The following is a 16,963-nucleotide window of genomic DNA, read 5'->3' on the forward strand; positions in this document are numbered from 1 at the left end:
GTGATGCCAAAACAATGAACACTGTTATGCTGTAAATAAACAAATAAACGAATAAAAAATAATTGCATTGTAAACTATGAGATACTGCCAAATTATGAAAATGATTATGCAACCACAAAATGTTCAGGATAAGATTTTTAAAGACATTTATTTATTATAGAGACAGAAAGAGAGTGCAAGCACAAGCATATGCTAGAGAGAGAAGGGTCAGTGTTAGAGAGGGAATACTCCAGCAGCATCCACACTGAGTTTGGAGCCTGGTCCTGGGCTCTCCCCCAGGAGCTTGGGATCCTGATTTGTGCCAAAATCTAGAGTCATATGCTTAACTGACTATGCCAATCAGGTACCGCAGAATAAGATTTTTTAAAACATTTTTTGAGGAATTACTCTCATAGGTATTATTCTAAGTGATCTGTATTTCACTCAATTCTAAAAACTATTCTTAAATTAAAAATAGAAGCTATTGTAAAATCAAATATTCATAATATCCTCAGAGGTGGGGAACAGGTAGAAAAGAGGATATGTAGGGGTGCCAGGGTTTTTCAGTCATTGAAGTTTCTGCCTTTGGCTCAGGAAATAATCCCAGGTTCCTGGGATTGAACCCCAGGTCAGGCTCCCTGCTCAGTGGGGAGTCTTCTTCTCCCTCTCTCCCTTTCCCTCCCCCTGCTTATGTCCCCACTTCTCTGTCTCTCGAATAAATAATTAAAAACCTAAGTTACTTGCTCAGTGTCATGATAAATATTAGAACTAGATACAGTCCTGAGTGTGTGACCCTGAATAATGTGTTCTTTCATTTTTACATTTACCAAAAAATACCTAGCCCTCAAAATACCATAGATTAAATTAGTTTCCCCTTGCTCCATATATTGAGTATCAGAAGATGCTACAATTCCAGAACCCTGGCTGGCTGGGTCTGTGGAGTTTGTGACTCTTGATCTCTGGGTTATGAGTTTGAGCCATGTTGGGGGTACAGATTACTTAATTGAAAAAAAAAAAAAGATGCTATAGTTGAGTTTGTTTTCCTTTCCAAACTTCTGCCACCTCCATCTGTTCTGTCTGTGAGCTCATATTTTTGTCTTTGTTTTGTTTTAAAGTTCTACATGTAAGTGTTTTATGTTATTTGTCTTTCTGTCTGGCCTGTTTTACTTAGCACAATGCCTTCAAGGACCACCATGTTGTAAATCAAAAGATCTCATTCCTTATTATGGCTGAGTAGAATTCCACTGTGTTTATCTACCACAATTTCTTTACTCATTCATCCACTGATGGCATTTAGGTTGTTCTTTGTTTTCACTGTTGTAAATAATCCTGCAGTGTACACAGGGGTCAATATATCTCTATGAGTTAGTGTTTTCATTTCCTTCAGACAAATACTCAGAAAGGGAATTGCTGGCTCCTTTGGTTGTTCTATTTCTCATTTTTTTGAGGAACTTCTGTACTGTTTTTCCATATTGGTCACACCCATTTATACTCCCTGTAATGGTGAACTAGAGTTTTCCTCTACTTCACATCTTCACCAAAACTTGGTATTTCTTGTGTTTTTGATAATGGCCCTTCTGACAAGTGTGAAGTGGTGCCTCATTCGGGTTTTATTTGCATTTCCCTGATGATTAATGATGTTGAGCATCTTTTCATGTTCGTGTAGACCATCTGTATGTCTTCTTTAGGAAAATGTCCATTTGGATCTCCTCCTGTTACATTAGATTACTTCTGGAGGTTTTTTTTTTTTTTTTTTTGGTACTTTTGTGTATTTTGTTTTGTTTTCGTGTTGAGTTGCATGAGTTTTTATATTTTGAATATTAACCCCTTACCGGATATATAATATACAAATGTTTTACCTTAGGTTACCGTTTTATTTTGTTGATGGTTTCCTTTGTTGTTTGGACGTTTTATAGTTAGATGTGGGCCCACACTTTGCTTCTTTGTTTGTTTTTATTTTGGTATCAGCATAAAAGCAGCACTACGAAGACCTACGTCAAGGACCTTTCCAAACCCTGTGTTTTCTGCTACAAGTTTTATAGTTCCAGGACTTATATTCAAGTGTTTGACCCATTTTGAATTAATTTTTGTGTATGGTGTAAGAGAATGGTGCAGTTTTGTTCTTTTGCATGTGGCTCTCCAGTGTTCCCAGCACCATTGACAAAAGAGACTGTTTTTCCCCCTTGTTTATTCTTAACTCCTTTGTCATAAGGTCCCGGACCATAGATGTGTGTGTTTACCTCTGGGCTCTCTCCTGTATTCTGGTGATGTGTGTGTCTGTTATTATGACAATGCTAGATTGTTTTGATTCTCTAGCTTTGTCATTAGTCTGAAATGAGCAAGAGTGATGCCTTTAGTGTGGTTCTTCTTTCTCTAGATTGCTCTGGTATTCAGATTCTCTAGATTGCTCTGAATATCAACATAGATGGTTGAGGAAAGTATGGACATTTTACCACTATTAATTCTTCTCACCCATGAATATGCAGTATCTTTCGGTTTATGTGTGTTGCCTTCAGTTTCTTTCCTTACGATATTATCGTATTCATCATACGAGATTTTACCTCTTATTGAAGTGTATTCCTGGGTATTTTATTCTTTTTGATGCAACTTCAGGTGGGATGATCTTCCTAATTTATTTTCTGATGATTCGTTATTAGCACATAGAAACACAGCAGGTTTTGTGGTAGTGATATTTTATGCTGTCCCTTTACTGAATTTAGTCATAGTTTGAACAAATTTTCACTGGCTTCTTTGAGGTTTTCCTTATATTCTATATCATTTGCAAATCATGGCCATTTTACTTCTTTCTGTCCAGTTTTGATGCCTTCTTGCATAAGTTTTCTGCCTTGGATTTTCAATACTGTGTTCAGCAAAAGTGGCAAGAAAAGATCGGCAATGTTCCTAACTTAGGCGATCACAGAGGAAATAGAGAAAGCTAAAACTTTTCACTATCGGATGTGATGTAATCTGTGTGGTTGGCCTATATGGCCTTTTCTTAAGGTTTTATGTATTTATTTGAGAGACAGAGAGATCACAAGTAGGCAGAGAGGCAGAGAGAGGGGGAAGCAGACTCCCTGCTAAGCAGAGAGCCTGATGTGGGGCTGGATCCCAAAACCCTGTGATAATGACCTAAGGTTAAGGCAGAGGCTTTAACCCACTGAGCCACTCGGGCACCCCATATATGGCCTTTTTAATTTTTTTTTAATTTATTTTCAGCATAAGAGTATTCATTGTTTTTGCACCACACCCAGTGCTCCATGCAATACGTGCCCTCCCTATTACCCACCACCATATGCCTTTTTGACGTTGAGGTATGTTCCTGGTCTACACACTCTGTTGACAATTTTGATTGCAAACAGATATTAAAGTTTGTCAGTTGTTTCCCTGCATCGCAAGATGATCACATCATTTGAATTGTTTATCTTGTTAGTGTGTTGTATCACTTTGATCAATGTGCACCAGCAAACCATCATTGCATTCCTGCAAGATCCCACTTGATCCTAGTATATGATCCTCTGAGAATATTGGTGAACTTGGGTTGCTAGTATTTTGTTGAACATCTTTGCATCTATGGTCATCTTACATGGACTGTAAGCTTTTTTTCTGGGGGTGTCCTCATTTATTTTTGTATTAGGGTAATGGTGGCCTCAGCAAATAAGTTTAGAAGCTTTCTCTTCTGGTATGAATCCTTCCCTAAATGGTAGAATTTACCACGAAAGGCATCTGGTTCTGGAACTTTGTTTTTTGTGATGTTTTAAATTGCTGATATGATGAGTACTGGTGTTTTATGTAAGTACTGAATCACCAAAGATGAAACTGTTTCCACATCTTGGTGGTGGGATGGATGAAGGGGAATGAGAGTCTTGGGGGCCCAACAATCAGAGGCTCCATCTGCCACTGTGGCTGTGCCATTCTTTCAGATGCTGGCAGAGGATGAAGGACGTGGTAGAAAAATTTCAGAGTGGTGTTGACAGGGTGGTGGGAATGAGGGGTCTGAGCAGGGTGATGAGACTGATGCATGTCCCTCCTGTCCCACCTGCAGGGTATCAGATCGCCTACTGCCTAGCCAACAGCAACTCCAGCACATTCACCACAGTGGAGATGGGTGTCATGGTGAGGCAATTCATGGCCACCGAGCTAGCCCCAGAGTCAGCATACATCTTCAGGCTGATGACCAAGATGATGCAGGGCTGTGGGAGCCCCTAGAGGCCACCATCATCACCACTTAGAAGTGAGGTAAGGCCAGAAGTCCAGTTCCACTGTCCTGGTGACACTGGGAGGACAGCTGGGCCCAATTGGGAGCCACAAACTTGCTGGGCCCATGGCTTCCTGGGTCAGGGCTTGCAGGGTAGTGTGTCTACACAGCCTGATATTTACCAGACAGGCAAGTATGTCCCTGGAGAGGAGGTTGTGTAACTGGTTCAGGTGGCTCTGAGTCACCATGTTGGAGGGAGTTTCCTTGAAGCCAGATGGTTTTTCTCTGGTGTTCAAAACCACATGACCAGTTGAGCCAGGTGTTCCAAAACACGTTTCCTACTGAGCAGTCCTAGAGAGATGTATCTTCATGGATGCCGCTTCAGTTCCAAGCCCTGGTGCGGTGCTTATTGTTCATTGTCTTGGTTTCTCCTTACCAAATCCAGGGAGACAATGTGCTGTGAGGCCTAGTTCTACAGAAGACGAGGGGCATAGACAGATTCATTCATTTGCCAGGGACACAGATGTTGAGGCAGTGATGTGGACACTCCCCAGAGACACTGGGCTCCCTGTTCCCACAGCAATTTGCTGTGGGTTCCCATATCAGTGCGCCCCTGATATGCCCTCATCATGGGATCTGCCACAGTGGGTTCCCTTCCCAGGGCCACCCCAACTACTCTAGGCCCTTTTAAAGCCACCTGACCTTGGAAGAACCACAGAGGTTCCAGCTTAGGTCTGAGTGAGGACAGAGCAGGGGCGATCTGGAATGCAGAGCAGCCGTTGAACCCCCACTCTGAGGCTGCCAGGAGCCTGGATGGCTTTCAGGGCAGCATGTTGAGCACCAGTTTCTGTGCTAGACCAGCCCACACGCATAATTCCCTTAGAGTTCTGGCTTCAGAATGTGTGGCTTAGGGCCTGCTTCCCTGTTCTCTCCACATCCAGGGAGCAGGCTGTGCTTTGGTCCTACTGAGGTCACAGGGTATCAACAGGTAGTAGCTTGACTCGGCCTATCCCAGGATTGTTGCTGAGGGGAACATATGGCTCATTTACCTCCTGTTCTCTGGAATGGAGAGCCCCATCCATGCCCAAGAGGTATCTCCCTGGACTTTGGAGCAAAATCAAAACAACAAAATGAAAGGATCCAGGATACATTTGGACCCATCAACCTGCAGAAGTACTCTTGGTCTGTGGCTTGGTCATCAAAGTCAGAGCAGGACACTTATTGGAGCACAGGTAGGCTGAAAACCAGACCTGCTGCAGGGTATCTGGACATGTTGCCGCCCTGGAAGAAACACATTTGCTCACTACTCAAGTGCTATTTGTGCTGTTGTGCTAAATCCTCCTCTGACCCACCTGCGTACCATGAGAGGCTGGAGTGTAGATTGTCTTGGCTTCCCTATACATCTGTCCCTAGGGGTTATTCGGTTGGTGGGGAGGTGGTTGTGGAGCAAGTATTTGGACCTGAACCCTTGCTTCAGAATTGCCCCCTGAGCTTGAGCAGGAAGGCGGGGCTGCAGTCCTATCTGGCACCTGGGTCCACATTGGTCACCATGGTGGTTGTGTTGAGGGGAGCACGGGGCCAGCCAGCCAGAGTCTGTGGCTCCTCAACTGCCTGTTGACAGCCTGCAACCAGGTACCGGGGCACCAGAGCAGAGACAGAGTCGCAGGGCCCAGGCAGATACTCATAGGAAAGGACTGGAGTCGGGGAGGGAGGCAGGAAAGCCCAGGCAGCTGCATCCACCAGCCAGGTCGCTGGGGGGCTGAAGTCTGGCTCTGTGCTCTGTGCTTCATTAGAGGGTTGACATTTCTCAGGGCAAAAAGCACACAGTGGGATTCTGCCATCACCACAACCCTGAAGTAGAAGGTGTGGTGTGGAGCACACTCAGGCACCTGGGTGCGGTGGGCATGTATCCTCATCCAGTCTCCTTTCAAATGCCTAGGTCAGCACCTGGGCGTGGATGGAGGGCAGCTAGCTAGGGTACGGGAGTTCTTTCTGAAGAAGCTGGCAGGTAGAATACTGCCCCGTGGCTGGGGTGGACAGTGGGCATGGAGACAAATATAGCCAGCTAAGCATTAAGGTTTAGGCTCTGTGCAAGGGGATTCTTGGAAACGCCACAGAAGAAGAACCCCATCTGCATTTCCCTGCAGCTCCTCTCCCCCTGCACAAACCTATAATGGGTGCAAGGAGGGAGAAAGGGTTGGAAGGTGTATATTTGCTCCTTCCACCCTTATGTGGGTTACCTTCTTCCAAAGAGATCCATCGAGGACTTGGAACACAGAGGCTGAGTGGCTGGTGGACACCAGGAGAGTGTGTGCTGTGCAATCAGGGGAGAAAGGGCTAGACCTGCCTGACCATGGTGGATGCAAAGGGGGCAGTGAACAGTTTTGTGGGCCTTGGGAAATGCAGTGGGCTGCTTGGTTTCACCATTATCCCAGAAGCTTCCATGAACACTGTTGCAAATCCTTTACAACCCCTCTGGTTTTCTCCTTGGGAGAAAATTCTAGAAGCAGAGCCCTTAGCTCAGAAGACGTGAGCATTTTTGGCTTGGAGATATGGAAACTCATGGACACCCCATGCTCTGGGGACCAGGAGGCAGGTCTTGTGGCCTCTCTGCTTCCATGGTGATGTCTTGCCTTCTATGTTTCATGAAAATGTATCTCGTTAACCGTGTGTCCACAGGCCTTTCATGCCTACTCTACCATTAAATGCCTGTGACTGTACACAGTGATGTGTCTCGTGGCGTCTTAGTGTCCGATCGTGAAAATCCTCAAACTCAATTTGGTATGGATTTGCAGAACTCATGGAAAAGCTGCATTCAAGCTGAACAAGAATCAATAAGGGGACACTGAGTGAGCTGAGGAAGATGAGTCTACCTTTGTGATTCTTGTTTGAAACATTGCTGGTTCTTTAATGTTTCTTCTTCCAGATTGAGGGAAACTGTATCTGCTAATATCCATGATCTACAGGAATGTGATGAAATATTTCTGTGTGAACAAATGGGAGCATTTAACTTCTCTCCCTCCCTGAATGCTCCATCATTCAGAAACTCTCAGGGGGAATTTCTTCCAAGGTACTTAGAGTTATTGGTATAAGTTCAGCACAGTTGCCTTTTTCTAATAACAGGACACCACTGGAAAATTTGGTTATTTTTCCAAGGGATTGAGTGAAATGTCGAATTTGAGAGTAACGTGTATAGACTCAGATAATGACCAGACAATTTTCAGGAATTAAGGGTGGCTTTGTGGAGCCCCTTGGCAATAGCGTCTTGACACTTCAATGACACAGTGCCCAGGTGCCTTGCCAGATGAGTAGGGAATGTTACTTGTTGGCAGGAATAGGAACCTCAGGATATTTGGGAGACCTCGAGAAGAGGAATACACCCAAATCGACAGGTATTGCAGTCAAGTTGGATGTCAGTATTGTGTTTGGCATTGGCCTGGACACACTACTAAAAGTTCACTCTAGAGATTCCTCATGAAAACTTTCAGCACAGCAGGGTTTCAAAATCTGTATGGAATGGTCTTTCACCATGCCTTCCAGGCTTAATTAGAATAGGTGCTATGAAACCAAATGTGCTTGCGGCTGCCTTCTTGCATCTAAGAAAACATCCCAAATCCGTTGAACTGAAATCCATCACCCATGTGGACTGGCACCCGCTGCCACCACCACCAGGCGTTTCTGTGCCTCACAATGGGTCCTGTGAAGTTCTGAATCTATTTAGTTCACAGTCAGGTTTGGGGACCTCACTTTGGAGCCTGGCAGTGTTTTCTGATTGGGAAAATCCTATCAGAACTATACCCCCAATCATCCCAGAATCCTCTAGAAGCTGGTCGTTGGAGGATTTGCCCTTTGGGTCAGAAGCATAGTCGCTGGTTAGGAGTGAAACAACTTCAACCTCCAAGGTGTATTTTACATTCATATTGGGTAGTAATTAGTTGTTGGTTTTTTTATTTCTTTTTTTGAGTTCCAGGGTCCATGAGAGGCATGTCTTAGAAAGGAAAGACCAGAGGCTCATTTCAGCCAAATAGAGTTGTGAAAAAAGAAAAAAAGCAACACTAACAGAGTCACTCATGTAGAGTAGAAAAGACATTGAGTAGATAGAGTATATTCACATCTCCTATGGAAGTTCCGTGTCATTGAAGTGACGGGGTAGATGAATGAGAACCATGTCAGAGGTGAAAGATGATTCAAGGAGAAGTAAGCAACCCTAGGACTGCCATGCAAAAAGCAGCTGAAATAGGGTTTCTTCAGATCTTCTGTTCAGGATCTCGGAGCAGCAGGAACTTTATATAGACTCTCATCACTATTTGCAAATGGTGATTGACCACTGGGCCATCTGCTGGCCCATTTCCTCCTGCTTTGGTCTGGACTAGATTACATGGAACTCCCGGTAGTCAATTGACCATGCATGTATATTATGTGAAGGTTTGCCGGGAGCAATGCTAAGTCTCACAAATTTAGGGGTCCTGTGGTTTTGGCCTCTTTGAGCTTGTGCTCTCTGCTGGAAGGCATGCTTACAGTTTTTTGTGACATTGTGTCTTCCTGATTGTGGGTCCTGAGACTTCAACTAAATGTTCTCCCTGTTTTTACAGGTGGTGCTTCGAGGTTCAGTGGACTTGGCCTCCTTTGCAGCATCTAATGCATCTGGCCTCTTTCTCTTCAGTGCAGATTCAAGTGCAACATTACAGGAGTGCGAACCCTGTCGTCTACCTGGTGGATGTGCATCACAGTGGTAAGTTGTCTGGGTTCTGAGCCTTCCGCCTGGCTTGAGGTTCTGGCCTTGACTTGGGTGTCTTCTTTTGCTGGCTTCTGTCTTGCTTCTGGAGGGAAAGATATCCTCTTCTTGCTGATTAAATTGGAGAAGTACCCTTAACCAGAATATCTAGAGTGTGTTGCTTGGGAAAATTACTTAGTGGCACGGATAAAGAAGGTTCTGCAAGTCCCTCCCCCAAACAAAACATCTGAGCTACAGGTTGCTTCAGTTAGCAGAATCCTGAGTTATTGCAAGGTTATCTTATAAATAGACATTCTCTCCAAAATAGTATTTTCTGTCAGCACATTCTTTTTAGGGCCAGTAAACTAGAGTAAAGAATATAAGGCATCTTTACAAATAGATCTATAGTGGACGTGCTATATTGTTGTAAGAGGGAGAGGTGTGAGAGAGAGAGGGAGACACTGGGAAGGCTCCACACACTTTGCAGAGCATGACACAAGGCTCAATCTCACAACCCTGAGATCATCACCTCTGCCAAAATCAAGAGTGCCAGTAAGAAGGTCACTCACTTAGAGTAGAGAAGACATGAGGAGGTACAGTGTATGCCCATTTTTTTTTCTTTTTTTTTAACATTCTTTTTTTATTTGTTTATTTTCAGCATAACAGTGTTCATTGTTTTTGCACCACACCCAGTGCTCCATGCAGTACGTGCCCTCCCTACTACCCACCACCTGGTTCCTCAACATCCCACCCCCCCCCGCCCCTTCAAAACCCTCTGGTTGTTTTTCAGAGTCCATAGTCTCTCATGGTTCATCTCCCCTTCCAGTTTCCCTCAACTCCCTCTACTCTCCATCTCCCCATGTCCTCCATGTTCTTTGTTATGCTCCACAAATAAGTGAGACCATATGATACCTGACTCTCTCTGCTTGACTTATTTCACTCAGCATAATCTCTTCCAGTCCCGACCAAGTTGCTACAAAAGTTGGGTATTCATCCTTTCTGATGGAGGCATAATACCCCATCGTGTATATGGACCATATCATCCTTAACCTTTCATCCGTTGAAGGGCCTCTTGGTTCTTTAAACAGTTTGTCGACCGTTGCCATTGCTGCTATAAACATTGGGGTACAGATGGCCCTTCTTTTCACTACATCTGTATCTTTGGGGTAAATACCCAGCAGTGCAATTGCAGGGTCATAGGGAAGCTCTGTTCTTAATTTCTTCAGGAATCTTCACACTGTTCTCCAAAGTGGCTGCACCAACTTGCATTAACATCAACAGTGTAAGAGGGTTCCCCTTTCTCCACATCCTCTCCAACACACGTTGTTTCCAGGCTTGCTAATTTTGGCCATTCTAACTGGTGTCAGGTGGTACTCAATGTTGTTTTAATTTGAATCTCAATGATGGCTAGTGATGATGAACATATTTTCATGTGTCTGAAGCCATTTGTAAGTCTTCGTTGGAGAAGTGTCTGTTCATAACTTCTGCCCATTTTTTTTGTTTATTTACAGCATAACAGTGTTCATTGTTTTGGCATCACACCAAGTGCTCCATGCAGTACGTTTCCTCCCTATTACCCACCACCTGGCTCCTCAAACTCCCACCCCCCCGCCCCTTTAAAGCGCTCTGGTTGTTTTTCAGAGTCCATAGTCTCTCATGGTTCATCTCCCATTCCAGTTTCCCTCAACTCCCTCTACTCTCTATCTCCCTATGTCCTCCATGTTATTTGTTATGCTCCACCAATAAGTGAGACCATATGATACTTGACTCTCTCTGCTTGACTTATTTCGCTCAGCATAATCTGTTCCAGTCCCGTCCATGTTGCTACAAAAGTTGGGTATTCATCCTTTCTGATGGAGGCATAATACTCCATTGTGTATATGGACCACATCTTCCTTATCCATTCATCCGTTGAAGGGCATCTTGGTTCTTTCCACAGTTTGGCTACCGTAGCCATTCCTGCAATAAACATTGGGGTACAGATGGCCCTTCTTTTCACTACATCTGTATCTTTGGGGTAAATACCCAGCAGTGCAATTGCAGGGTCATAGGGAAGCTCTGTTCTTAATTTCTTCAGGAATCTCCACACTGTTCTCCAAAGTGGCTGCACTAACTTGCATTCCCACCAAGAGTGGAAGAGGGTTCCCCTTTCTCCACATCCTCTCCAACACACGTTGTTTCCTGTCTTGCTAATTTTGGCCATTCTAACTGGTGTCAGGTGGTATCTCAATGTGTTTTAATTTGAATCTCCCTGAAGGCTCGTGATGATGAACATTTTTTCATGTGTCTGATAGCCATTTGTATGTCTTCGTTGGAGAAGTGTCTGTTCATATCTTCTGCCCATTTTTCGATATGATTATCTGTTTTGTGTGTGTTGAGTTTGAGAAGTTCTTTATAGATCCTGGATATCAACCTTTGGTCTGTACTGTCATTTGCAAATATCTTCTCCCATTCCGTGGGTTGCCTTTTTGTTTTGTTGACTCTTTCCTTTGCTGTGCAGAAGCTTTTGATCTTGATGAAGTCCCAAAAGTTCATTTTCACCTTTTTTTCCTTTGCCTTTAGAGACATATCTTGAAAGAAGTTGCTGTGGCTGATATCGAAGAGGTTACTGCCTATGTTCTCCTCTAGGATTCTGATAGATTCCTGTCTCACGTTGAGTTCTTTTATCCATTTCGAGTTTATCTTTGTGTACGGTGTAAGAGAATGGTCGAGTTTCATTCTTCTACATATCGTTGTCCAGTTTTCCCAGCACCATTTATTGAAGAGACTGTCTTTTTTCCATTGAATATTTTTTCCTGTTTTGTCGAAGATTATTTCACCATAGAGTTGAGGGTCCATATCTGGGCTCTCCACTCTTTTCCACTGGTCTCTTTGTCTGATTTATTGCCAGTACCACGCTGTCTTGGTGATCACAGCTTTGTAGTAAAGCTTGAAATCGGGTAACGTGATGCCGCCGGTTTTGTTTTTGTTTTTCAACATTTCCTTAGAAATTCAGGGTCTCTTCTGATTCCATATGAATTTTAGGATTATTTGCTCCAGCTCTTTGAAAAATACTGGTGGAATTTTGATCGGAATGGCATTAAATGTATAGATTGCTCTAGGCAGTATGGACATTTTAACAATATTTATTCTTCCAATCCAAGAGCATGGAACAGTCTTCCATCTTTTTGTGTCTTCTTCAGTTTCTTTCATGAGTGTTCTGTAGTTCCTCGAGTACAGTTCCTTTACCTCTCTGGTTAGGTTTATTCCCAGGAATCTTACGGTTCTTGGTGCTATAGTAAATGGAATCGATTCTCTAATTTCCCTTTCTGTATTTTCATTGTTAGTGTATAAGAAAGCCACTGATTTCTGTACTTTGACTTTGTATCCTGCCATGTTACTGTATTGCTGTATGAGTTCTAGTAGTTTGGGGGTGGAGTGTTTTGGGATTTCCATATAAAGAATCATGTCATCTGTGAAGAGAGAGAGTTTGACTTCTTCCTTGCCAAGTTGGATACCTTTTATTTCTCTTTGTTGTCTGATTGCCGTTGCAAGAACTTCTAATACTATGTTGAACAAGGGTTGTGAGAGTGGGCATCCTTGTTGTGTTCCTGATCTCAACGGGAAGGCTGCAAGCTTTTTCCCATTGAGGATGATATTTGCTGTGGGTCTTTCATAGATAGATTTTATGAAGTTCAGGAATGTTCCCTCCATCCCTATACTTTGAAGCGTTTTCATCAGGAACGGATGCTGGATTTTGTCAAATGCTTTTTCTGCATCAATTGAGAGGACCATGTGGTTCTTCTCTCTTCTCTTATTGATTAGTTCTATCCCATTGATTGATTTGCGAATGTTGAACGAACCTTGCAACCCAGGGATGAATCCCACCTTGTCATGGTGAATAATGTTTTTAATGTACTGCTGAATCCTGTTTGCTAGGATCTTGTTGAGAATCTTTGCATCTGTATTCATCAGTGATATTCGTCTGAAGTTCTCCTTTTTGGTAGGGTCTTTGCCTGGTTTGGGGATCAGGGTGATGCTGGCTTCATAAAAAGAGTCTGGAAGTTGTCCTTCTGCTTCAATTTTTTGGAACAGCTTCAGGAGAATTGGTGTTATTTCTTCTTTGAAAGTTTGGTAGAATTCCCCAGGGAATCCGTCAGGTCCTGGGCTCTTGTTTTTTGGGAGGTTTTTGATCACTGCTTCAATCTCGTTACTAGATATCGGTCTATTCAGGTTGTCAATTTCTTCCTGGTTCAATTTTGGGAGTTTGTAGTTTTCCAGGAATGCATCCATTTCATCTAGGTTGCTTAGCTGATTGGCATATAACTGTTGGTAATAATTTCTGATGATTGTTTCTCTTTCCTTGGTGTTAGTTGTGATCTCTCCCTTTTCATACATAATTTTATTAATTTGGGCTTTCTCTCTTTTCTTTTGGATTAGTGTGGCCAATGCTTTATCGATCTTATTGATTCTTTCAAAAAACCAGCGAATACTTTCATTGATAGGTTCTACTGTATTTCTTGTTTCTACCTCATTGATCTCTGCTCTAATCTTGATTATTTCCCTTCTTGCATGTGGAGTTGGTTTGATTTGTTGTTGATTCTCCAGTTCTTTAAGGTGTAGAGACAGCTGGTGTATTCTGGATTTTTCAATTTTTTTGAGGGAGGCTTGGATGGCTATGTATTTCCCCCTTAGAACCGCCTTTGCTGCATCCCATAGGTTTTGGACCGAAGTGTCTTCATTCTCATAGGTTTCCATGAATTGTTTAAGTTCATCTTTGATCTCCTGGTTGATCCAAGCATTCTTAAGCAAGGTGGTCTTTAGCTTCCAGGTGTTTGAGTTCCGTCTGAACTTTTCCTTTTGATTGAGTTCCAGTTTCAAAGTATTGTGATCTGACAATATGCGGGAATAATCTCAGTCTTTTGGTTTCTGTTGAGTCCTGCTTTGTGACACAGTATGTGGTCTATTCTGGAGAAGGTTCCATGTGCACTTGAGAAGAATGAGTATTCTGTTGTTTTAGGGTGGAATGTTCTGTATACGTCGATGAGGTCCATCTGGTCCAATGTCTCATTCAATGCTCTTATTTCTTTATTAATTTTCTGCTTCGATGATCCTTCTATTTCTGAGAGAGGCGTATTAAGATCTCCTACTATTATTGTGTACATATCAATATGACTCTTTATCTTGATTCATAGTTTTCTTATGTAATTGGGTGCTCCCATATTGGGGGCATAGATATTCACTATTGTTAGATCATCTGGGCGGATAGGCCCTTTAAGGATTATGTAGTGTCCTTCTGTATCTCTGAGTACAGTCTTTAGTTTAAAATATAATTTATCTGATATGAGAATCACTACACCGGCCTTCTTTTGAGGCCCATTAGCATGAAAGATGCTTCTCCATCCCTTCACTTTCAGTCTGGATGTATCCTTAGGTTCAAAATGGGTCTCTTGTAGACAACATATGGATGGGTCCTGTCGTTTTATCCAATCTGCAACCCTGTGTCGTTTTATGGGCGCATTTAGGCCATTCACATTGAGAGTGATTATTGAGAGATAGGTTTTTATTGACATCGTGTTGCCTTTGAAGTCTTTCTGTCTGTAGATTGTTTCTATATTTCTGTTCAATGATACTCTTAGGATTTTTTCTCTTTTATAGGACCCCCCCCCTTAATATTTCCTGCAGTGTTGGCTTGATGGTTGCATTGTCTTTTAAGCCTTGCTGGTCTTGGAAACTCTTTATCTCTCCATCCATTTTAAATGTCAGTCTTGCTGGATAGAGTATTCTTGGTTGCATGTTCTTCCACTCTATCTTCTAGACTTCTTTCTTTTTCCTCCCCTCCAGGGATTCCAATAATTCTGTTGTTGGAACGTTTCATGGCATCGTTTATTTCCCTGATTCTGTTTTCGTGGCTTCTGAGCTGTTTGTGCAGGCTTCCTCCTGATCCTTTCTCTCTATCTGTTTGTCCTCTAGATCACTAATTCTATCTTCTGTCTCAGTTACCCTAGCTTTTAGAGAATTTAGATTCAATTGGATCTCATTGAGAGCATTTTGAACATCATCCCTGGTGGCTTTCAGATCTGCCCTAACATTGTGAATGTCATCCCTGGTGGCTTTCAGTTCTGCCCTAATCAATTCTGTTTGGTCATCCATGGCTTTCTCCTACCTAGCTATTGCCTGGATAATTGTTAGTCTGAATTCCTTTTCTGACATATTGTCTATGTCGATAGCCATTAGCTCGGTTGCAGAAAGCCCATCCTCTGTATTTTTCTTCTGTTGGGTATTCCTCCTCCTAGTCATTTTGGTATGAGATGACTGAACAGATGCAGCTGGACTTATCGATTGTAGTGCAGTCAAGGTGCACCCTGGAACGCTTCTGTGCAATCAGGATTCCCCACCCAAATGAGAAGAAAAAGAAAGGAAAAAGAAATAGAGAAGAAGAAGGAAACAAAGGGAAAAGAAAAAAGGGGAAAAAAAAGAGAAAGAGAGAGAGAGAGAGAGGAAAAAAAGGGAAGATAAAAAAGAAGGCTCAGCCCAAATGGGCCACAATGTAAGATTTGTGAAGTAAACATACAAAAACAGACAGACAAAAAGAGTGATAAAAGTATATGACAAGAGAAAAAATATATATATATATAAGCAAAAAAAAATGGGGGGGGAAGAATCTCATCAGAAAGAACCCCAAATATAAGATTTATATATTATCAGGACAAACACAAATTCATAGAAACGAAAGAACCCCAAATATAAGATTTATATATTATCAGGACAAACACAAATTCACAGAAACACTGACAGAAGGAAAAATTAGGAGAGTGGTTATAAATTCAGTGTGGGTGAGGAAGGTTATTTTGATTCTTCCTGAAGGTATCTTGATGTTTTTTTAAGAGACTCAACTTTCCTAAGTTACAGGGGGATTAGAAACTGATTTGCCTATAGGGGTAGCATTGATTGGGGAAATGGGATTACCTTGAAGTTTAACTCTATATGTATAGTAGAAAATAAAAATTAAAAAAGAATAAACTAGACTAAACTAAGTTAAAATTAAAAAAAGAATTAAAAAAATAGAAAAGCAAAAGAAAAACACGGGTGCATGTATCAAAAAGTTCAGGTTAGAAGGTTATTAAAGAATTTGTTGTACTGGACATCTCAGTGTGGTGGTAAATAGGTTAAAAAATTATCTGTATGTATAAAAAAAAGAACCAGAATATTGGTAAAGAGTTAAAAATAAAAGTTGTATTTATGAAGTAGTGGTGGTTGTTCTCTTGTAGTCTTTTTTTTTTTTTTTTCTTCCTTCCTGGTTGGTTTTCTGGGGGAGGGGCCTGCCACGTGGGTTTACAGACAATGATGTTCCCTGAGTTAGGTCCTCCCGCTCCCCTCAAGGGGGTGAGCTCTGAGGAAACTGTTTTTTTCAGGCTTTTGTTCTCTGGGGGTTTTTATGTTCTTTCATCTGCTTTCTCTCGCCTTGACAGCTTTTGATGGTTTTTGGAAGTTTAGAGGAGAGCAAACTGCACCCCGACCTCCCTCTCTGAGAGAAGCCTCAGAATGTTTTGCAAAAGCTGCTGGCATAGTGGGTTCTGAGTCACTGTCCCTGGGGATGCAGGAACTCCTCCTTGTACCCAAAACCAGGGCAGCGGTGGCTGTCTAGGCAGCTCCAGACCGCCAGAGAGGTTCCGAGCAGAGATCGCACACTGAGATTTCCCCGCTGTCCCGGGCTGGGAATGTCTGGTTTTCTGGATGCCAGAGCTCCAGGCTAGTGCCTATGAGCACCTATCCCATGGGAGAGTGTGGGACACACGCCTTTCAGGATTGCTGTCTGGCCAGGTTCCCAGCCCCTCACGGGAGCCAGACCCCACTTGTTCTCGGGCGCGCTGACGTTCAGGTGCACTGGAGGCTCAGGGATGGAGACCTGATTTCTCCACCGCACTCTCTCTGGCTCAGCGCCAGGGGAGGCTGTCCTGGCTCCAGGGACTTAAGTCCCTGACCCTAACCGCCCAGGTTCCCACTATTACCCCCTTGGATCATTTGCTCTGTTTTTTGAGTGCTTTCAACCAGACTCCAAGTTAATGCTGGTCCCCAGATGCAGAGCACTCTCG

The sequence above is a fragment of the Meles meles genome, unplaced genomic scaffold (genome assembly GCF_922984935.1).
Source record: "Meles meles unplaced genomic scaffold, mMelMel3.1 paternal haplotype, whole genome shotgun sequence".
In the NCBI taxonomy this organism is placed as follows: domain Eukaryota; kingdom Metazoa; phylum Chordata; class Mammalia; order Carnivora; family Mustelidae; genus Meles; species Meles meles.